This window comes from Macaca mulatta, chromosome 20 (assembly GCF_049350105.2).
Source record: "Macaca mulatta isolate MMU2019108-1 chromosome 20, T2T-MMU8v2.0, whole genome shotgun sequence".
NCBI lineage: Eukaryota > Metazoa > Chordata > Mammalia > Primates > Cercopithecidae > Macaca > Macaca mulatta.
In genome coordinates, this window is record NC_133425.1 from 65,838,793 (window position 1) to 65,858,823 (window position 20,031).

At 38.9% G+C, this 20,031-nt stretch overlaps 1 long non-coding RNA gene across 1 annotated transcript in view; it reads left to right on the top strand.

Annotated features, from left to right (window-relative positions):
• The window catches only part of LOC144337696 (uncharacterized), a 65,593-nt gene that overhangs the window by 24,297 nt on the left and 21,265 nt on the right, over nucleotides 1-20,031 (top strand). Inside the window, exon 2 of the long non-coding RNA XR_013411127.1 lies at nucleotides 2,139-2,391. This is a non-coding gene — a long non-coding RNA (uncharacterized LOC144337696). The remainder of the gene's footprint in view (nucleotides 1-2,138; nucleotides 2,392-20,031) is intronic.

Below are 20,031 nucleotides of genomic sequence, written 5' to 3' on the forward strand. Positions count from 1 at the left end.
AAACTTCTGACTTCAAGCAATCTTCCCACCTCGACCTCCCAAAGTGTTCGGATTACAGGTGTGAGCCTCTGTTCCTGGCTTCTATTTTATTTTATTTTGTTAGTTTCATTGCTACCATGCTGATGAGAGTGAAGTGACATCTTACTATGGTTTTCATCTGCATTTCCTTAATGATTAGTGATATTGAACATCTTTTCATATGAAGTAAGTTTTAAGCTAAGCTTATAGAAGATCATGGAATTGAACCGATGAAAAGGTATCCCAAAGTAAGCAAAGGGCATTGAGAAAAACAGGGAAAAAGACATATCAATGGGGAGAAAAGGAAAGGGGATGGTAAGGTAGTAGAGAGGGGAGTAGGTGGTGCCTGTTGATGAGGTCACTCATCACAATGGGTGTTTCCCACGCTGAGGCATTTACTACACTGTTCATCCTAGGATGCTCCTGAAGAGTTTTGAGTCCTGGATTATACGATAAATGCTATCGAGGTATTATTATGGCAGTTGCTAATTGACACAGTGGCTAAGGATGGAGCCGAGATAACATTTTCCTAAGACCTATCACTATCATCCATATTTGAGGTTTTAAAGGACAAATCGGCGATCTAAAGGAGAGTGTTGCATTATAGTACAGAGTCTTCAGAATGCTGACATAATTTGAAAAACTATTATCACCGCAGCTTCATATTTGCCTTTTTATCTGCCATAATGGAGGCCTTAAATTAATTTATTGGCAATAACCATAGGTATTTTTTAAAAAGTGTATACCTGCCATTAAAAACTGTTACAGCAGAGCAGAACGGGTGTGGTAGGCTAAAAAATGCCCTCCCTCTTAAAAAGATAGCACGTCCTAATCCTGGACTCTGTGAATATTACCTTATTTGGAAAAAGGGTCTTCGCAGATGTGGCTATGTCAAGGATTTTAAGATGGGGAGATATCCTGGATTATCTGGGTAGGCCCTTAATGCAATCACAAGTGTTTTTAGAAGAGACAGAGACAGAGGGAGATTTTACACACACACTGAGAGCAGAAGGGCATGTGAATTTGGAGTGGGGAGAGATCTGAAGATGTTGGCCTTAAAGACTGAAGCAATGCGACCACAAGCCAAGGAATGCTGGCAGCCACCAGGAGGAGTGAGGAATGGATTACCCTCTGAAGACTCTGGAGAGAGACTCTGGAGAGCACAGCACTGCCAGCACTTTGAATTTGGCACAGTGGTACTGATTTCAGACTTTTGGCCTCCAGAACTATGAGAGAAGAGCTTTGTTTTAAGCAACCAAGTTTGTGGAAATTTGTTACAGTGACTACAAGAAATGAATACAATGTGTGAGAGCATTGTATCAAGACTTCCTGGATGAATAGGTTGGCTCTACCATTTGCTGGCTGTGTGACCATGTATATTTAACTTACCTCTCTGTTCCTCAACTACAAAATGGGAATAACAATAATAAAACCTACTTGATGGGGGTAGTTGTGAGAACCAAAGGGGTTACCTGGCCATGGTAAGCTCATGGTTACCAAAGCACCATCACTGTCATGATCATCTCCTTTACCCAGTCAATCCTCTGTTAGGCAAGATTCAGTCTTTGGTGCTCTTCTAATAGCCACGGTTCATATTCTTAGAAGCTCTCTACTCTCTTCTTACTCTTTGAGCTCATGGTTTGGCCTCTTGTTAAGATTTTATGATTTTGGCAAAGTAAATGCCAACCTCATCTTCAGCACCAGATTGGAGGACATTGCAAAAAATGTAATTATGGCCGACGTCACCCTCTAAGCAACTGAGATTTCTTCTCCTTTCTCTCACCTTTCCTGTTTTCCTTCCACTACTGCTGCCTCTTCTTCCTGCCCCTTTTATTTCTTCTTGCCCTTTCTTATTCTTCCTCCTCCTCCTCCTATCTAAAATCTTTCTAGACCCTTTCCTAACTTAGCATATGTTACAGAGTCAGTTCTTGATTACAAATTCAAAAGGAAGAAGACGTTGTGATAATAACCCCAAGTGATAGATGTGGCAAGCCTACAGGCTTATCTGGCCCTTCAGAATTATAAAATTAATCAGGCAACACATGTGGCCTCTAAATTTGAGAATTCAGATTTTGAATAATGGATCTATTCCTTTCTTACTTATCTCTCTTTACTCCTAGGCCTTGGTTTAGCCAAAAAACCAGCGTCTTGTATCTGCTAAGAAAACCATGACTGCCAACAGGTCTGAGGGCTTGCCAAGAGTCATCACCAGCCTCTGACCCCTCAGAAAGCCAACCCCACTAATTTGCTGATGCCCTAAGAGGAAGTCGGCCCCAGAAGATAAGAAAAGGGCCCTGAGGTCCAGAGAGCTTGGATTCTAGAGTGCCTTTAAATCTTATCTGATGTTAATTTTCTCCATCGCCCCTATGGGAGGTATTCATTCACAGAACAAATGTTATAGAGTGCCTACCGTGTGCTAGGTACATTGTTCCCGATAGTGATCAAGACATAGTCCATACCCTCAAGCCCATGCCTTTCAATCTAGTAGACTATACAGGTAATTTGAGGGGGCAGTTAACATACATAAAGATGAGTATTCCCCTGAGATAGTTCAGGGTGAAGATACAGGAGGCTCTTTTCAGTGGCTATGCTTTCACTGCAATTGAAAGTAGGGCTCGCCTCCTTTCTATAAGAGCTTGTCTACTGTGCTCAGTGCTGGATGTTTACCAGATGTCTTTGGAAAGGCCATAATAATATGCTTTCTTAGCTACAGAGTGAATTTCCAAGTATTTACTTGGCTAAAAGTAGCTCGAGAACAGATTTTTCTGCTGTCACTTAGGTGCACACGGGGGAGTTCTCAGAAACTGATGAGGCATGGAAATGGCAAATAATGAGGTTTGGATGAAATGTTTCATTGTGGTTGAATTTTAAAAGCATTTTTGCTTAATTTATTAACAAAGCATGAGTTTGTTCAGATCAACAAACATTAGTGAGTTGGAGGAAAACTGCCTTTGTGAAATAGAACATTTTCCTGGAACTCATTTTTTAAGAGAAAAAGGCTGAGTCTTAGAAAAGCTAGTGCTGGTAGCTTATCCAGTGGTTATCCTGGGCTCAATGGGTGACTTTGCCCTAACTTTTTTCTACAATAAAACTTAGTTTAATTGTAGGAAAAAGAAAATTCTGGACATAATAGTAATGCTGTTGTGGTAGTTGGCAAGGTTGTGAACAGTCAGGAAGCCATAGGATGACACTTAAGGAACTTTCTTTTGGTGGCGGACACATCTCAAATACGTTATACTTATTATCCATCCCCTGAATTCATGGCACCTGAGCAACCTGAAGATTTAATACCATTGTCAGGCTGGTAGGATTTCAGAGTCACATGTTCAGTTTTCAACAGAAGGAAAAACACCTGTCCTCTAAATAGAGCCCGCTTTCAGTTTAGAGCATTAAATAAATTATCTTACTGATTTCCAAATCTTTGGGATTAAAAGACCCTGATAGTAAATTAAAATAGATTTAAGGGGCCGGGCGCGGTGGCTCATGCCTGTAATCCCAGCACTTTGGGAGGCCAAGGCGGGCAGATCAGAGGTCAGGAGATCAAGACCATCCTGGTCAACATAATGAAACCTTGTCTCTACTAAAGATACAAAAGTTAGCTGGGCGTGGTGACACACACTTATAGTCCCAGCTACTTGGGAGGCTGAGGTGGGAGAATCACTTGAACTTGGCTCACTGCAACCTCCACCTCCCAAGATCACGCCACTACATTCCAGCCTGGTGACAGAGCGAGACTCCGTCTCAAAAATAAATAAATAAATAAAATAAAATGGATTTAAGGGATGCTTGAAAAGCCAGATGTTAGGACCAAGAGGCATATTTGGATGATTTTCTTTTCTTTTTGAGACAAGTCTTACTGTTACCCAGGCTGGAGTGCAGTGGTGCAATCATGGCTCACTGCAGCCTCAACCTCCCCGGCTCAAGTGATCCTCCCCACTCAGCCTCCCAAGTAGCTGGGACTGCAGCTGCATGTCACCATGCCCAACTAATTCTTAAGTGTTTTGTAGAGATTGTGTCTTCCTATGTTATTCAGGCTGGTCTCAAACTCCTTGGCCTCCCAAAGTGCTGGAATGATAGGCGTGAGCCACCTGGCCTGGCTGCATAATTTTCAAATAAGTGGAAACATTATTCTGGGCTTGTTTTGTTACTGGTGATTATGGTCTGCTTTGTCCACATTTCCTATCTTACTCATTAGGGATTTCACTCTTTATTCCCATTCTCTGATGGCTTTTTTTCCCCTGGACAGTTGGGGTTATAGCCTCTTCATAAAGATGATGCCCTTCAAGGTAAACCTGTGCATAGCCAGAGGCAGAACAAATTCCTAGCTAGATGTTGCAGGATCCGGAAAACCCATTTCCCCAAATAGCTCTATTTTGCCCATAACATTTGCTACTATTGCCTACATTTTTTAGTGAGTCATTCCTCTTAGCAAACCCCATTAGAAAAAATGCAAGTAGCTGTCAGTCACTCATGCCCTGATGCAAATCATTTTGTGGTTCCTTCCCAGTCCAGAATTGAGCTTTGAAAGAATGGAATTTAAATCTGGAATAAGAGAGAGAAGTATGGTTTTGGAGTACAAACTCCCTGTAAAGGAGATTAGGCTGTGCTTAGAGTATAACTTGGAATTTCAGAAAGGGAAGGTAGGAAGACATATTCCAGTGACTTCATGGTTTGGTAGTTTCACCTCATGGTGGTGACCTACCATGTTGAGATTCTCACTGTGTGATGGTAAATCTCCCACTAGACCATAAACTCTGCAAAGACAGAGTCTGTTCACCCACTGGTGTTTGTCGAGCAACTAGTACCATGCTTAGCACATGGTATGTGCTCAATAAAGATGTTTTCCTCTGTGTTTCAGTGAATTCAGTTAGCCGTGTTTTCAGTTAATTTCCACAATGCTCTTTGTTTTTCCCTGTAACATTAAAATGTTTTTAATTATGGTTCACTATAACCGGATATAAGTAGTTTGTGTCCTCTCCCCCCATTGCTTAAAATATCGTCAGATGTTCTAGCAACTAAACAAGCTTATTATAGGAATCAATCAATCATTTATTTATCGACCACGTATTCTGTGCCCAGGATTTTTTTTTTTTTTTCCTGGAAGAAGGAAAAGGCCAATCTGTTAATCCATATTTTACTTTTATACGTATCAAAACCTAAGGCAAGCAATTAAGACTTTTGCATTTGAGGATGCAAATATGCATGATGAATAATAACCATCATTTTAATCTTTCAGATTTCATTTTATGGTTACATTATGACCATTTGTCTGATGTATTTAATTTTCTAAATTTTTGTTAGATGAAAAATGGAAACTATTGATTTAACATCAGAAAAATGTATAGCAGTTAATATAAAAAAGCTGCATCTAATTTTGTTAATAAACTATAAATGGTAGACATATAGTTTGGATTTTCAAAGCACCAGGAACCCACGTTTCTGTAACATTAATTATGTAGTTTTTAGTTTGGGCAGCAACATAATTCTAGAGTGTGATATTGGTACTTTATTTTTCAAAATAGGCCTAAAATGTTATTATTTATTTATTTATCTATTGTTTTTAAGACGGAGTCTCACTCTGTCGCCCAGGCTGGAGTGCAGTGGCACCATCTCGGCTCACCACAAGCAAGCTCCGCCTCCCGGGTTCACGCCATTCTCCTGCCTCAGCCTTCCGAGTAGCTGGGACTACAGGCACCTGCCAAGATGCCCGCCTAATTTTTTTTTGTGTGTATGTACTTTTAGTAGAGACAAGGTTTCACCGTGTTGGCCAGGATGGTCTCGATCTCCTGACCTTGTGATCCGCCCACCTCGGCCTCCCGAAGTGTTGGGATTACAGGCGTGAGCCACCGCGCCCGGCCCTAAAATGTTAGTATTATATGAAAAATATACCCTGGTGAGGTGTGCCCTAAGGAAGGAGGATGTAATGTTTGCTTTGCAGAAGTAACTCTTACAGAGATTTGCAGCCTAGACATTCAGGTCGTCATTACCATCCTCAACCAGGACACAAAGATTTTTATTACTGTCAGTTGGCATACATTTGTCATTGTCTATCATGAATTCAAACATAGTTTGTACTCTCGACTGTCTCTGGAGTAGTAGTCAAGTTTTGTAGTTAACTCTGGAGGCTTCTGACCTTCGTTGGAATCTGGGTTTCTGCACTTACTAGCTGTGTCATCTTTGCTCAATCATTCTGTGTCTGTTTCCTCATCTATAAAATGGGAATAACTACATCAACTTGTAGGGCTCAAAGGAATAAATAAGTTAATGCAAATAAATAACTGTTTAGAATCATGACAAGAACATAGTAGGTGCTCGATAAATTTTAATTAGAATTTCTATGCATAGATGATGAATATTCTTGTCTTGAGAACTTTTAGCTCCAATGACATGGCAATAGTAGAGTACTGTAACGAACAAGATTAGTGCATGAACAAAATGTAATGAGCTGGCTGGGCATAGTCACTCACGCCTGTAATCTCAGCACTTTGTGAGGCTGAGGTGGGTGGATTACCTGAGGTCAGAAGTTTGAGACAAGCCCGGCTAACATGGTGAAACACCATCTCTACTAAAAACACAAAAATTAGCTGGACGTGGTGGCCCACCACTGTAATCCCAGCCACTCAGGAGGCTGAGGTTGGAGAATTCCTTGAACCTGGGAGGCAGAGGTTGCAGTGGGCCGAGATTGTGCTATTGCACTCCAGCCTGGGCAACAGAGTGAGACTGTCTCAAACAAACAGATGAACAAAACTTGAGCTATGTGTGTGTCTGGCAGTTCATGTCTTGGAAGAGTCTTACTTTAACCTCATAAGGTGAGGTTACACTAAGCACAAAAAGCTTAAAGTTGAGAGAGGGCAGGGGCCTCAAGTTTAAGAAGTACAGAGGTGAGGCTGGGTAAGTAAGCTGGGGCTAATCTTCAATGCATGATAGAGAGCTTAGCCCTGTCCTGAGGGCAACAGGGGAGGCCCTGAAGGATTTTAAGTTGGAGGGGCCTTGACAGGTACAGGAAGTGAGTCAAGAGGCTGTGAAGAGGCAAGGGTGATCAACAAGTAGATAAAGAAAATATGGAATGTATATACCACAGAATACTACTCAGCCATAAAAAGAACGAAATGTCTTGCAGAAACTTGAATGGAGCTGGAGGCCATTTTTTCTAAATAAAGTAACACAGGAATGGAAAACCAAACACCATATGTTCTCACTCACAAGTGGAGCTAAACAACGAGGATGCAAAGACAGAGAGAGATAATGGACTCTGGGGACTTGGCAGGGGCCGGAGGGGGAAGTTGGGGGTGGTAAGGGATAAAAGACTACACCTTGTATACAGTGTACACTGGTTGGGTGATGAGTACACAAAAATTTCAGAATTCACCGCTAAACCACTCATCCGTTTAACAAAAACCACCTGTATCCCCAAAACTATTGAAATAATAATAAAAGGGTCAAGGGTGATGGTGACCAGATTGCCCCAGGTTAGCATGCTGATGGGGATAGGGAAGTGACAGATTTGAAACCCACTAAGCAGATAGAATCAGTAGCAACTAGTGGTTGTTGAAATGTGGTGTGCAAGAGAGGTGAGTGCTGGACATGATGGCCAGGTTGCTGGCAGTGGCTGACCAGGATGCTGCCTGCCTCCCTGACAGGTGCTGGGTATTGTAGTAGACCACGGGCTTACGGGAGTAATGTGGTCAGGCAAGCTGTTGTCTGGAACAAGACAGCATCTCAGGTAAGACTGAGGTGCTTAGTCACAGGCTGTAGGACAGGAGGGTGTGTAGAAGCAACAGGTGCGTGCTGTCAAAAATAGAAGATGAAGGCAAATCTGGGGCCAGTGTCCAGGAGAGCCCACGACATTGCCCCCACACTCATGGGGTTCTGTGCAGCACTAGGCAGCCTTCTAATTTTAAAAAATCCTAGTATGATACTTTTCTAGTAGTGTTATCCCTGGAAAAACTCCTCTAGTCTTTAAATGCCCCGGGCAGTGCCAACTTTCTGTTGAGGCCAGGCACAGTGGTTCACACCTGTAATCCCAACACCTTGGGAGGCTGAAGTGGATCACTTGAGTCTAGGAATTTGAGATTAGCCTGGGCGACATGACGAAACTCCATCTCTACGAAAAAAAAAATATACAAAAATTAGCCATCATGGTGGCGTGCATCTGTAGTCCCAGCTACTTGGGAGGCTGAGGCAGGAGGATCACTGGAGTTCAGGAAATTGAGGCTGCAGTGAGTCGTGATGGCACCACTGGACTCTAGTTTGAGCAACAGAGCAAGACCCTGTCTCAAAAAATCTCTGACACTCCTTTTTTCTGCCCTGGAATCTTGGTATTAGCGGTTAGGGTAGTGGCTCTATCCCCGAGGAAAATTGGACCTCACCCTTGAGTCTGAGATTTTCTTGGGCTGATACCTCCAGGTTTCAAAGATATTCATCAGCATCTTTTCCCTCTGCAGCAGTGAACCCTGAGGAGCTAAAGTGGAGAGTGCTTAATTCTTCCTATTTGTCCACATCCCATTTTTGACACATCCAATCCTCAACATGTGAAGGTTTCTTTTAAATCATTCTGCTAGATTTAAAAGTGCATTTTTAGCTAGGCTTTTCTGTGAGCTTGACTCTGGAGATGAGTTAGGTTGAATTCAGCTAATTGATACATTCACCTTCTAATTTCACAAAGTTCAAGTTTTATGAACCACTGCAAAACCTCTACGAGAAAGCAGAAATCTAAATGCAATGTGAATTGCAGCACTGGTGGGTGGGAATTAAAAAATTAATGTTGTTCAGAAATTAGCAATCTAATAATATTTCATGAGCCAGCCAGGAATGGTAGAATTGTTCATTTGTGTGAATGAAGTGAGTTTTTTTTTTTCAGTTTGCTTAATATTAGAAATTAAAGAAGAGGAAGATTCAAAGCATTTCAAAATATTGGAAACCTTTTTAAGGTGATCATTATAGCAAGCCTCCCTGAAAGTAAACAGACTTCTCTTCTTCAGCAGACAAACTATGATGGTGAGAATGAAATTAGCACTCAAAGTATTAAAATATTGATAGCAATCATTCCATATCCAGGCGTTTCCAATTAATAATTAATTTTACCTTGAAGGTAACTGTAAGAGTCAGACTTTTTTTTTTTCATGCTTTTTCACTAGGCAAGGATGTTTGACTTTTTTTCACCCTCAATGTTGTCAGCTCTCCAGCAAATACCTCACGTTTTTATGCAGTTAGTAGCTAGAATTTCCTTTGTGTGGCTTTATAAAATGAAAAATAAAATTGTCGTGAATGGTTTAGAAAAGGTGTGAGTTGGTCATCTCTGTGATTTATGCGTGGCATAAGTGGATTCTTATTGTATCATTGCCTGCTCAGTACTTCTCATGGGGTATACCTGTTATTTTTAAAAGTTTTTCAGGGCCATGTCCAAAACTAGGGGAGTAATCTTTATCTTCTGCACACCCAGGGTTACTAAAAGGTTACACATTGTTACAAAAATGGATGTTTTCTCACTGAAATAGGAAACATCCTTCCTTTTTATGACTTTTATTTAGGCAACAGAAGTTTGTCCTGAAATTCTCACAATATCGTAATTGAACAGCCTTCTTGCTACAGGGGTATTTTGAAATTAAAAGATGTTATGCTGTCTGTCTTGCCCTAAACATTGGTAGTAAAATTGTGTCCTAATTTGTTTTCTACATCCAATAATTACCTGCTCAGAAGTCTGTTGAAATGAACATTATGTCACATTTTTATTTTGATAAATAAAAAGTTGCTAAAACATGTGCTTATTCACTCAACAACTACGTACTAAATTCACTCAACAACTACTTACTAAGTGCCAAACCCTGTTCTTGAAAGAAAGTAGGCTTAAAGCAAACTTGTGCCATACTAAGATGGTTTTTATAGAATATTCCTATTTTCCACTTTCTAAAATGGGACAAGATATTAATCAAAATGTTTCCACTGCTACAAATTTGTCATCTCTTCCAATTAAAAGCTTAGGCTTAATTGTTTTGAGTAAGTCATATTTCATCTTAGAGTCATCCTTGACTTCAGGTTTTGAAAATGTTTTGATTTAAAATACTGGCTTATGTACAATTACAGGAAGTCTAATTCTCCTAAATTACCCCATTCAAATGTTTGAAAACAGCATGTAGAAGAGTGCCTGGCACACACATTTGTTGAACGCTGGGTGTGCCCTAGTCCCAGACTCAAGAATCCAGCAGTTTCATTCCCGTTCTCCTTGGCCATCTGTTTGCTCCCCGGGCCTTTGTTTCAGTCTTGGTGCTTCTGCTCCAACTTGACCCAGACCATTCAATCTGCTTGTTACTGTCTCGCCCACAGTGAGCAGTTTTAAGAGTAATAATTGCAAGATAGATATAAGACTTGAAAGCGTTGACTAGTTTGAATAGAAAGGAACAGAAGGTAGTATTTTTGGGTGACCATATTTGTGAATGAAAGTTAGGCTGTTGGTAAGGTTTCATGAGCTGCCTCATCTATTATGAATACGCTTTATGTGGTTGATGATGCTTTTACCAAGTCCTACTCGACTGATCCAGTGGCATACATGGTGAGACCCTTGCTGGTGAGCAAGACGCTTATGGTTTTGGATAGTTGCACGTGAGATTCCTATGGTCATGCCAATAATTTAATTTCTACAATTTTAAGGTCAATAGATGGTGCCACTTGTGAAATATAAGTGAACCAGAGTTTATAATAGTGTTCAGATAGATTTTATTTCACTCTTTATAGTTACTCATGGAGAGAGAGCATGTACCTGTGAAAATAAAGATGCACCAGTAAAGAATAGTATTTATCATTTTTTCAGATTAGGTAGAAAGCACTTATAGGTTATTTGTATCGGTCACAGCAGAGTTCCCGATGTAAGCTGCCAAACGTTGTAATGTTTTATATTCAACCTTTCAAAACCTCGTTAATTATGCATAAGATAATACTCTTCAACAACATCAAGAGTAGACAAATGAAATCATTAGTTTTATATTCCAGGGCCTCATGCACATCTATTATAGCTATGCATTTGAATGCCTCCATCCCCATTTCTCAAAATCACTTTTTCATACATTATAATGTGATATCATAAATGAATATGAACCAGTATTATGTAGCGAATGAAATTGTACAAAAGGCCCTTAGCTTTTGAAAATGATAAACCTCGCTCATTGACATGGAAGGGACAATTTCCTGACAGCCTAAGACAACGGAAGGAGAGGTGTTGATCAACCATTTACCACTGTCTTTATTTCATTAAATAGGGCCTCTGACAAATGTCATTCACTCTAACGTGCTTAACGTGCTACCCTGGCAGTGACAGTGTAGGTAGAGGTGGGTCTTAGCTTAGTTAGTACCCTCTAGGAATATGAGGTTTAGCTGGAGAAAGATACTGTGGCTTCCTATGGCTTCCTACAAAGCAGGCCTGGTTATGATGGGGTATCCAGGGTGTATCTGTATATTCCTTTAAGTTTGAAGCATTCTAGAGAAGTATTTTGAGAGGTAAGAGAAGAAATGTACGGTGTACATTTAAAATGACTTAGTAAAATGATATGATTTGCCAAAATGCACATTATTGTAATTCAGCCAAGATAGGTGTCCAATTGAATGTTCCCAGAAATGTAATTGTCTACATGCTATTTGCAAGGCCTTTTGTGATAGAGCTTGCAAAATGTCCCTTTTTCTTTCAAAATCCATTTGGTTAGAAATGCATCCATTACTTATAAATGATGGTTCTTTTTTTGGCTACTGTAAATACAGGTAAAAGGTAATTTCTAATAATGTGGGTTTTTTTTTCCTATTTTTGTAGCTGTGGAAATTATTTCAAAATACACTACGTATTATCTTAAAATTTACTCTAAACTGTATATTTGCTTAAAAGAAAAGGGAAGTATAATCTGAGAAAGACAACCATATCCAAATAGAATATAGTTCTAGTCATGAATTATATAGGCACAATTTCAAAACATGATTGGAAATACTCTCTAAGTCTTCATTATTAAAAGCTGATTAATATGTTTCAAACTTCACTTTGCTAATGCCATCTGGAAGCAATCAAGATACAAAAATAGGATCATATCTATTATAAAAATGGTACATACTAGAAGAAACCATGACGTATACATTGGTAGACGTAATGGTATTTTTGTTATGATGTCCTAGAATGTAAATCATGAACCAAAATTATAGAAAGGAATTTTCTCTATCTTGTCTGTGAAGTCTGCTATTTGTAGTAAGTGCTAAATATATTTTGTCATTGAAATATTTTTTATTGTAAAATAATTGCCTATACAGATAAAAGAGTAATTTTTGTAAGTTCTGAGTTATAGGACTTGGGATAGGCCTATAACTAGGATCCCATGCTTATCCTGTGTGTAGATATCTAATATCTCCAGGGCATAAAACTGGTGATATTTCTTACCTACTCTTGTCTCTGCTAACTCTTTGACTTAGATATATTATTGAAATCTCTCTTTGCTTGATTGTCTCATCTACAAAATAAAGCAAAAGTAGTATTTCCCTCATTAAATTGTTATAAAGATAAAATGACTTAATACATGTTACCTAGTAAAGGGATTAAAATGATATATGGTCCTGCTTATTCTAAATTATGCCATATTAGTAAACTCCTTAATAATTAAAGATACTGCATTTTTTTCAGTTACAAAATATATTTTCATTTAAGAATTTTGAAAAATACAGAAAGATATAAAAACATAATAGAAATCATTTAGCACTACCCACAGAGATAATCACTATTAGCATTTGCTTATAAGTCATTTCTCTCCTAGCATCTCCACTTTCTTGTTAGCATTTGCCTCACACACCTTTCCTTATCACCCTATTTTTAATCTTTCAGGCTATGCCATGGAATCTCTCAAGTAAACATCATATAACTGTACTTTAATTCTGATTCAATTTGAGAGTCTCTGTCTTCTAAAAAGATAATTTAAGTCATTTGTATTTATTTTGATAATGGTACGTAATTTTTTTATGTTACTAATTTAGTAGTACAGAATTTAGTATCTTACTACTAGTGAAATACTAGAAAATAGAAAAGTGCTTTTTATTTACTATATTATATCTTTGCTTCTTTTCCCTCTCCTTTCCTGCCTTTAGTTGAATTGTTTCTCTCTTGCACGTTTTCTCTCCTTTACTGAATTTTAAATTTGCATTCTATTTAAATTGTTTCAGTATTTACTCTAAAATATTTAAGATGCATACTTAAATTTTGATTTTCATAAGAAAGTAGAGAGTTGAAAATTTTGTCCTGCTCTTAAATAACACAAGAGTCCTAGAAGCTAACACTCATTTTCTACCTCACGTTACCAAGAATTCCATTGTGATTTGAAATTCTCCCAAATTAGTTATTGACTTAGATTTACCAACACATTTTATCAATTTCTCTTCTTCTGATCATTTCTTATACCCTATTCCTTCCTGTGGTATTCATTTTCCTTTTGGTTGGTTACATCCTTTAGTAGTTCTTTTAGAGGGAGTGTGTGCTTAGTGAGCTTTCAGTTTTTATATCTTTGAAAGTCTTTTGTTTTAACTCTTAGGTGACTGTTTAGCTGGGTATGGAATTCTAGGTTATGTTACTTTTCCCTGGTACTTTGAGGCTACTGTTGTCTTTGTGTACATATTGTTGCTGATAGTTAAGACTCCTGTTGGTCTGAGTTTTGTTCCTTAGAAGATAATCTTTTTCCTATTATAGCTTTCACAATTATTTCCTCCTTTTTCTTGGTGTTGTGTAGTTTCACTATAGTGTTTGCTTTGACTTTGTCTTATTTAGTATGAGAGTTGATGAATTCTTTCAGTATGAGGATTTATATCTTTAGTTCTGGAGAATTTCAATATTTATCCCTTTCTTCATTCTCTTTAGACTCCTTTTCTCACATGACTCTATCATGTGTTGGGATTTTTCATTTTCTTCTCTCCATCTAAATTTCTCTTATATTTTCCATATTTTAACTTCCTGTGATACATTTAGGTTATTTCCTTAGATTTATCTTCCAGTTTATTAAATTTTTTCTTCTACGTCTTGGATGCTTAATATATCCTTGTTTTATCTTTCAGTGGCAGGGTTTTAAATCCACAATTCTTTGTCAAATTTTCTATTTTTGGTAACACTTTGTCTCTACTATGTGTAATCTATTATCTTTTTCATCTCCTCCATGGTTAGAAACACTTATTTTAAAGTTTTTTAACGTGGTTTTATTATCACAGGTTATTTGGGTATAACCTTTTGTTGCGCTTACAAACTCTCACGGTATTGGATTTCTCTGCAATGTTTTCATTTGGGTTCAGTAGTAGTTATATATTTATAGGTTATGTGCTGACTTGTGGGAAGAATCTTTATGGGGCAGTTTTGTTCTTTACTCTGTTATGGATGTATCGGTTTCCCAGCTTTGGGCCAATTTTTACGTTAATGGATTTGGGGTTTCCTTGCGGCTCAAAATTTGCCCTGTACTTGCAAGCCATGCAGGGTGGGGAGTTTCAAATTGTTATAGTTGACTCTGCTTCCTTAAAGTAAGTCTCGTCTTTAGGATAATGGGAAGAGGCCTTCCAGTTAGAGTGGCCACCTTGTCTTGCTTCCGGGAGGAAGCCCAGGATTCACCATCTTTTTATTTTTTATTTACTTTTTCTCTTTTTTTCTTTTTTCTTTTTTTTTTTTTTTTTTGAGACGGAGTCTCGCTCTGTCGCCCAGGCTGGAGTGCAGTGGCACGATCTGGGCTCACTGCAAGCTCCGCCTCCCGGGTTCAGGCCATTCTCCTGCCTCAGCCTCCTGAGTAGCTGGGACTACAGCCGCCGGCCATGCCCAGCTAATTTTGTATTTTTAGTAGAGACGGGGTTTCACCATGTTAGCCAGAATCGTCTCGATTTCCTGACCTTGTGATCTACCTGCCTGGGCTACCCAAAGTGCTGGGATTACAGGCGTGAGCCACCGTGCCCGGCCAGGGTTTGTCGTCTTGATTTTCTGTGTCTAGGCTAAAATCTGCCTCCACTACTTCTTGTGAGGGACACAAAGTCTTATTTTTGTGGCCCCTATAAATGTATTTTTCTTATTTTCAAGCCCAGCTATGGGCTTTGAAAATTTTCCTTAAATTTTATTTAGGCCTTCTAGATGTGTTTAAAGTGGGAAGAGAGACTTTATACCTCACCTCAATCTGCCCTCTTGGCTAGAAGAGCCTCCCATTTTTATTGTGTTATTTTCTTTTCGTTAGATTTGGATTCTACTATATATGTTGTTTTTTTCCATTTAAGAATTTACGGCGAATCTTTTTTATCGTTAAGCAAACCAGAACTTTTTAGTAGTTATTTTCCACATAATGGGTGTATCATTTATCTAGGCAATCTGACTGTTGCATATTTAGTTGTTTCCATTTTTTGTTATTATAAATAATGCTTTTGTGAACATCTTTATATATCTTTGTGAGCATCTCTGCTAGGGCTGTCTTCTTGGAAGTGAAAAAAATTACCATATAGCAGGATAGGAGCTCCATAACTTGAATGACTGAAACAGTAATAGTGTGTATGAAATGGGTATGTCATGTGAATTCCAAACATTAAGAAAATGATAAGTAAAAAGAGGATGGAAGTGCAACAAATTAGAACTTTATACATTGCAAGCTTCAAATCTCTTTTCGTTTAGTTCATTCATACAAGTATTAGACATTATGTCAAGTATAACAAATGGGTGGGGGGATCTTGAATAAGTCATGCTTACTGTCCTTTGGAAGAGTAAAGGTGAACTCTCAATGAAGATAAATAGAAGTACAAATAACGAATAAAAAGACAGACATAAATAAGTATCTACTAAAGGTAACAAGAAAGTGGTGTGAGATCTGAAAGATCTACTCAAATTGGAGATGGGACGATATATATCAAATGATGATTGACCTGTAAAATGAAACACACACAAAGCTTAAGCAACACATGAACACATACATGGTTATAGGAGGAATAATTGCCTCTGTTAAGAATTTTGTGAGTATAGTTATCTCAACAAGAATTTCCTTGTAGAAGTGGATGGCCTCTTACCAGGGCTCACTCCCAGTCCAAATGGTTTGTCAACACGCGAACAGCCAGAACAACACTACCAATATTGTTCTCTAGCTTCCTAACAGCAGCCACACCCTAGCAGTCATTCCCTCCTTTCTTCTTCCCACCAGAAAATGCAATTCTTCCGGTTTTCCAACATCCTCCTATGCATGGCCCTATGCTCCAGAGGAAGCTAGGCCCATCCCCTGCTTTGTGGTTCCAGTGACTCCAAGTCAATCACAGAGCATTCCTGTTGCTCATGACTGTTCTAGATAGAGACACATGATGTAATTGAGGCAGGAGGAAAATATTGCTGAAAAAATTGTGCTGTGAATTGAATGCTGTACCCCCACCAAAAAAGAGGTACATTGAAGTTTCTTGAGGGGTTTCTTGAAAAGGTGTCTTCACTGTTAGAGGAGGGGAAAGATGGGAGGTCCTTTATTCACTGGCCATTGTTGGGTCTGGATGCTGTGTTTGAAACCATTGTAGTCATCTTGTGATCAGTCTTGGGCTAATGTCAACACATGTGAGAAGGCAACCTTAAGAGGGAAGGGAGGAACTTGAAGGCTGCCCTGCCTTAAAACACTATGATAATAAATGCCCACATGGTTTGAATTATGTTTTCTATTACCCAAAGCCAAAATCTTCCTAACTGACGCAGAAGGTAAGCTGGGGAGGCTTCAGAGTTGTACCCTAGGATTCTACTGTGGCCTCAGGACAATGGCTGAAGCCTACTAAGGTGTCTCATGCAGAGGTACAAAAAAGATTCTAGGTGACTTGGGCTGCTTTTCTGTCTATTGCCTTTGGACAGCTACTGGAATAAGTGGATGTTTGCATTCTTACATATACAATCTCTTTCCAGTGCTCCCTTCTCAGCCTAAACATAGGGTTCCCAGCTGATTTTCGAATGACCTAAACCAAGAAGACTATTGCTAGCACACAGTACTAAATAATCCATGTATCTCCTATTCAATTCCTTTGCCATGAAAATTAGGGGAAAAACACAATAAAAACCATTTGGGGCCAAACATAATGAAAAGCAAAAACTTTGTTTTCAAATGTGAAGTGACAGCTTTTATCCTTTGCTGTTTTTCTGTGACATATTCCCTTTGTGCCTTCACTGTGTCTTGCTCCTCACTTACTTTCAAGCTTCAAAAAATGTATTTCCCCAGCTACTTGGGAGGCTGAGGCACGAGAATCGCTTAAACCTGGGAGGCGAGGTTGCAGTGAGCCAAGGTCATGCCAGTGCGCTCCAGTCTGGGCGACAGAGCAAGACTCTGTCTCAAATAAATAAATAAATAAATAAAAATCCAAATAACACCTATTTCTCCTGCCAAAAAGTCATAATATATTAGATTAAGCTGATTTTGTAACTTTAAATTTATAATTGGAGATGCATGTCTGTTGCAGTTTGAAGTCATCTGTAGCAAGCGACTCATTTCTCTAGCTTTTTTTTTTTTTTAACAAAAATTCCCATATTGAAAGAATTGTGATTCATGATAAATAGTTGCAAATTGAAGGATCTTGTTTGCTTATGCAGTTGGCTTTGCAGTCTTTAGTTTCTTATCCTAAATAAGAATGAAAAAAACCTTTATTCAATGTCTGCAGAAAAGCAAGTTAATTGGGTTGTACACTTTAATGTATTGAAAGTTTCAGAAATGTTAACACTGACCTATAATCTCGAGTATGCGTGTTTTAAAACATCCATCTCAGAAATAAGCACTATTTAGAGGAAGACTTTAAAATAAGAGCTTTTGTAACTCCAGAAATACCCCTGCACAGCTTGAATTTGAAGACCACTGCTTTCTGAAAGTCATTTTTGCAACACTTCTCACACCACATAGCAATTATTTGATAACTTTCCAGTCTCTCTTGAACTGCAGGGATTGTGTCTCATTTATGTCTGTATCTCTGGTGCTGAAATTTAGATTTAGGCACTCTGTTTTATTGTTACATGGCTGTCCCATCTTTAGAACAACAGAGTTTCCCAAGGCAGTCTTCCTCCACATTGCATCTACCAAATGAATTTGTATTAGCTTCCAGGAAATATTTCTCTGCTCATTCTGATCATTTCAGTTTATAAAAGACTAAGCTAAGGGTGGGCCTTAAGATCAATAGTGTTTATATTCATATCAATTTATGGTAACTTTGATTCTGTTACTGCAGAAGATTAATAGATACTCATTGTAGACATTTAGAAAGTATAGAAAAGTACAAAGAGAATCATCATTGTGAAAAGTTTGCATTTCCTTTCAGTCTTTCTTCTCTGTGTATATTATATAAACGACTTGTAAATCCTGCTTTTTTTCCCCCTAACACATTGTGGGTGCTTTTTTTTTTTTTTTTTTTTGCCATGACAAAGTTTTATATTTAATTTATTTTTAGAGACGCGCTCTTGCTGTGTCCTGCATGCTAAAGCGCAGTGGTACCATTGTAGCTCACTGTGCTTTCAACTCCTGGACTCAATCTCTCCTCTTGCCTCAGTCTCCCAAGTCACTGGAATTACAGGAGTGAGCCATTAGCGCCTGGCACAAAAAGTTTTAATAAACCCAATTTTAATTGCTTTGTGAACGATTCTGTCTTATGAAAGTACTATAGTTTATTTAACCCATTGTTAGCCATGTAGTTTCTAATTTGCTTTTAGAGACTATGCATTACTAATACTATGATGTTTTTGCATATGATATGTCAACTGTGCAAAGACTTATTTAGGGTAAATTCCTTAAGAAGTACTAGGTTAAAGGTACAAACATTTTCAAGGTCCTTGGTATATTTTTGCTTTAGATAAATTTATAAATGTACCTGTGATCATGGAGAAGAAATATCTATTTAGTTGCAGTTGAATCATTGTTGATGGCTGAGAAAATGAATCCTTCTATTAAGAATTTTGGACCGGGTGCGGTGGCTTACACCTGTAATCCCAGTACTTTGGAAGGCCGAGGTCAGTGGATCACTTGAGGTCAGGAGTTTGAGACTGGCTTGGCCAACATAGCAAAACCCCATCTCTAGGCTGGGCGCAGTGGCTCACGCCTGTAATCCCAGCACTTTGGGAGGCCGAGGCGGGTGGATCACCTGAGGTCGGGAGTTTGAGACCAGCCTGACCAACATGGAGAAACCCCATTTCTACTAAAAATACAAAATTAGCTGGGCCTGGTGGCACATGCTTATAATCCCAGCTACTAGGGAGGTTGAGGCAGGAGAATTGCTTGAACCTGGGAGGCGGAGGTTGCGGTGAGCCGAGATCGTGCCATTGCACTCCAGCCTGGGCAACCAGAGTGAAACTCTGCCTCAAAAAAAATAAAAATAATAAAAAATAAAAAAATAAAAATACCCATCTCTACTAAGAAATAAAAAAGAAAGTTAGCTGGGCATGTGGTGGCGGGCACCTGTAATCCCAGCTGCTCAGGAGGCTGAGGCAGGAGAATCACTTGAACCCAGGAGGCGAAGCATGCAGTGAACTGAGATTGCACCACTGCACTCCAGTCTGGGTGACAGACCAAGACTCTTTTTTTTTTTTTCCTTTTTGAGAAAAAGAGTTTTGGATGACAGCAGAAACAAACCAAAAACCCACTAGGTTAATCAAATCAGGTGGATAACAGAGCCAGGCCACCATGCTGTTTAAGAGAATTGGCTTTCACACACTGTATCTTGGGTCTCAGCTCCTTGGAGATTCTGTCATGCAGGGCCTTTTGTATCCCTGGTTCTTGCCAGATTTACATGTCCTGAGTTTCATTTACATGTGACCTTTCCCTAAAGAGAAAGGGACAGAGAAGTTGGCCAGGGGTACACTCAAGAACCAGCACCCATATCCTTTCTCACAGGCTAACCTTGGGTTCTGGTTGGAGGAAAACAGCCTTTAACAGTGAATACAGCAGTAACAAACCTTTTTTCAGTTCATGTGTGCAGAAAGGCTTCATAGAGTGAGATCATCATTTGGTTTCGGGGAAAGGATAATTTGCATAAAAGGAAATGTTGAAATAGAAT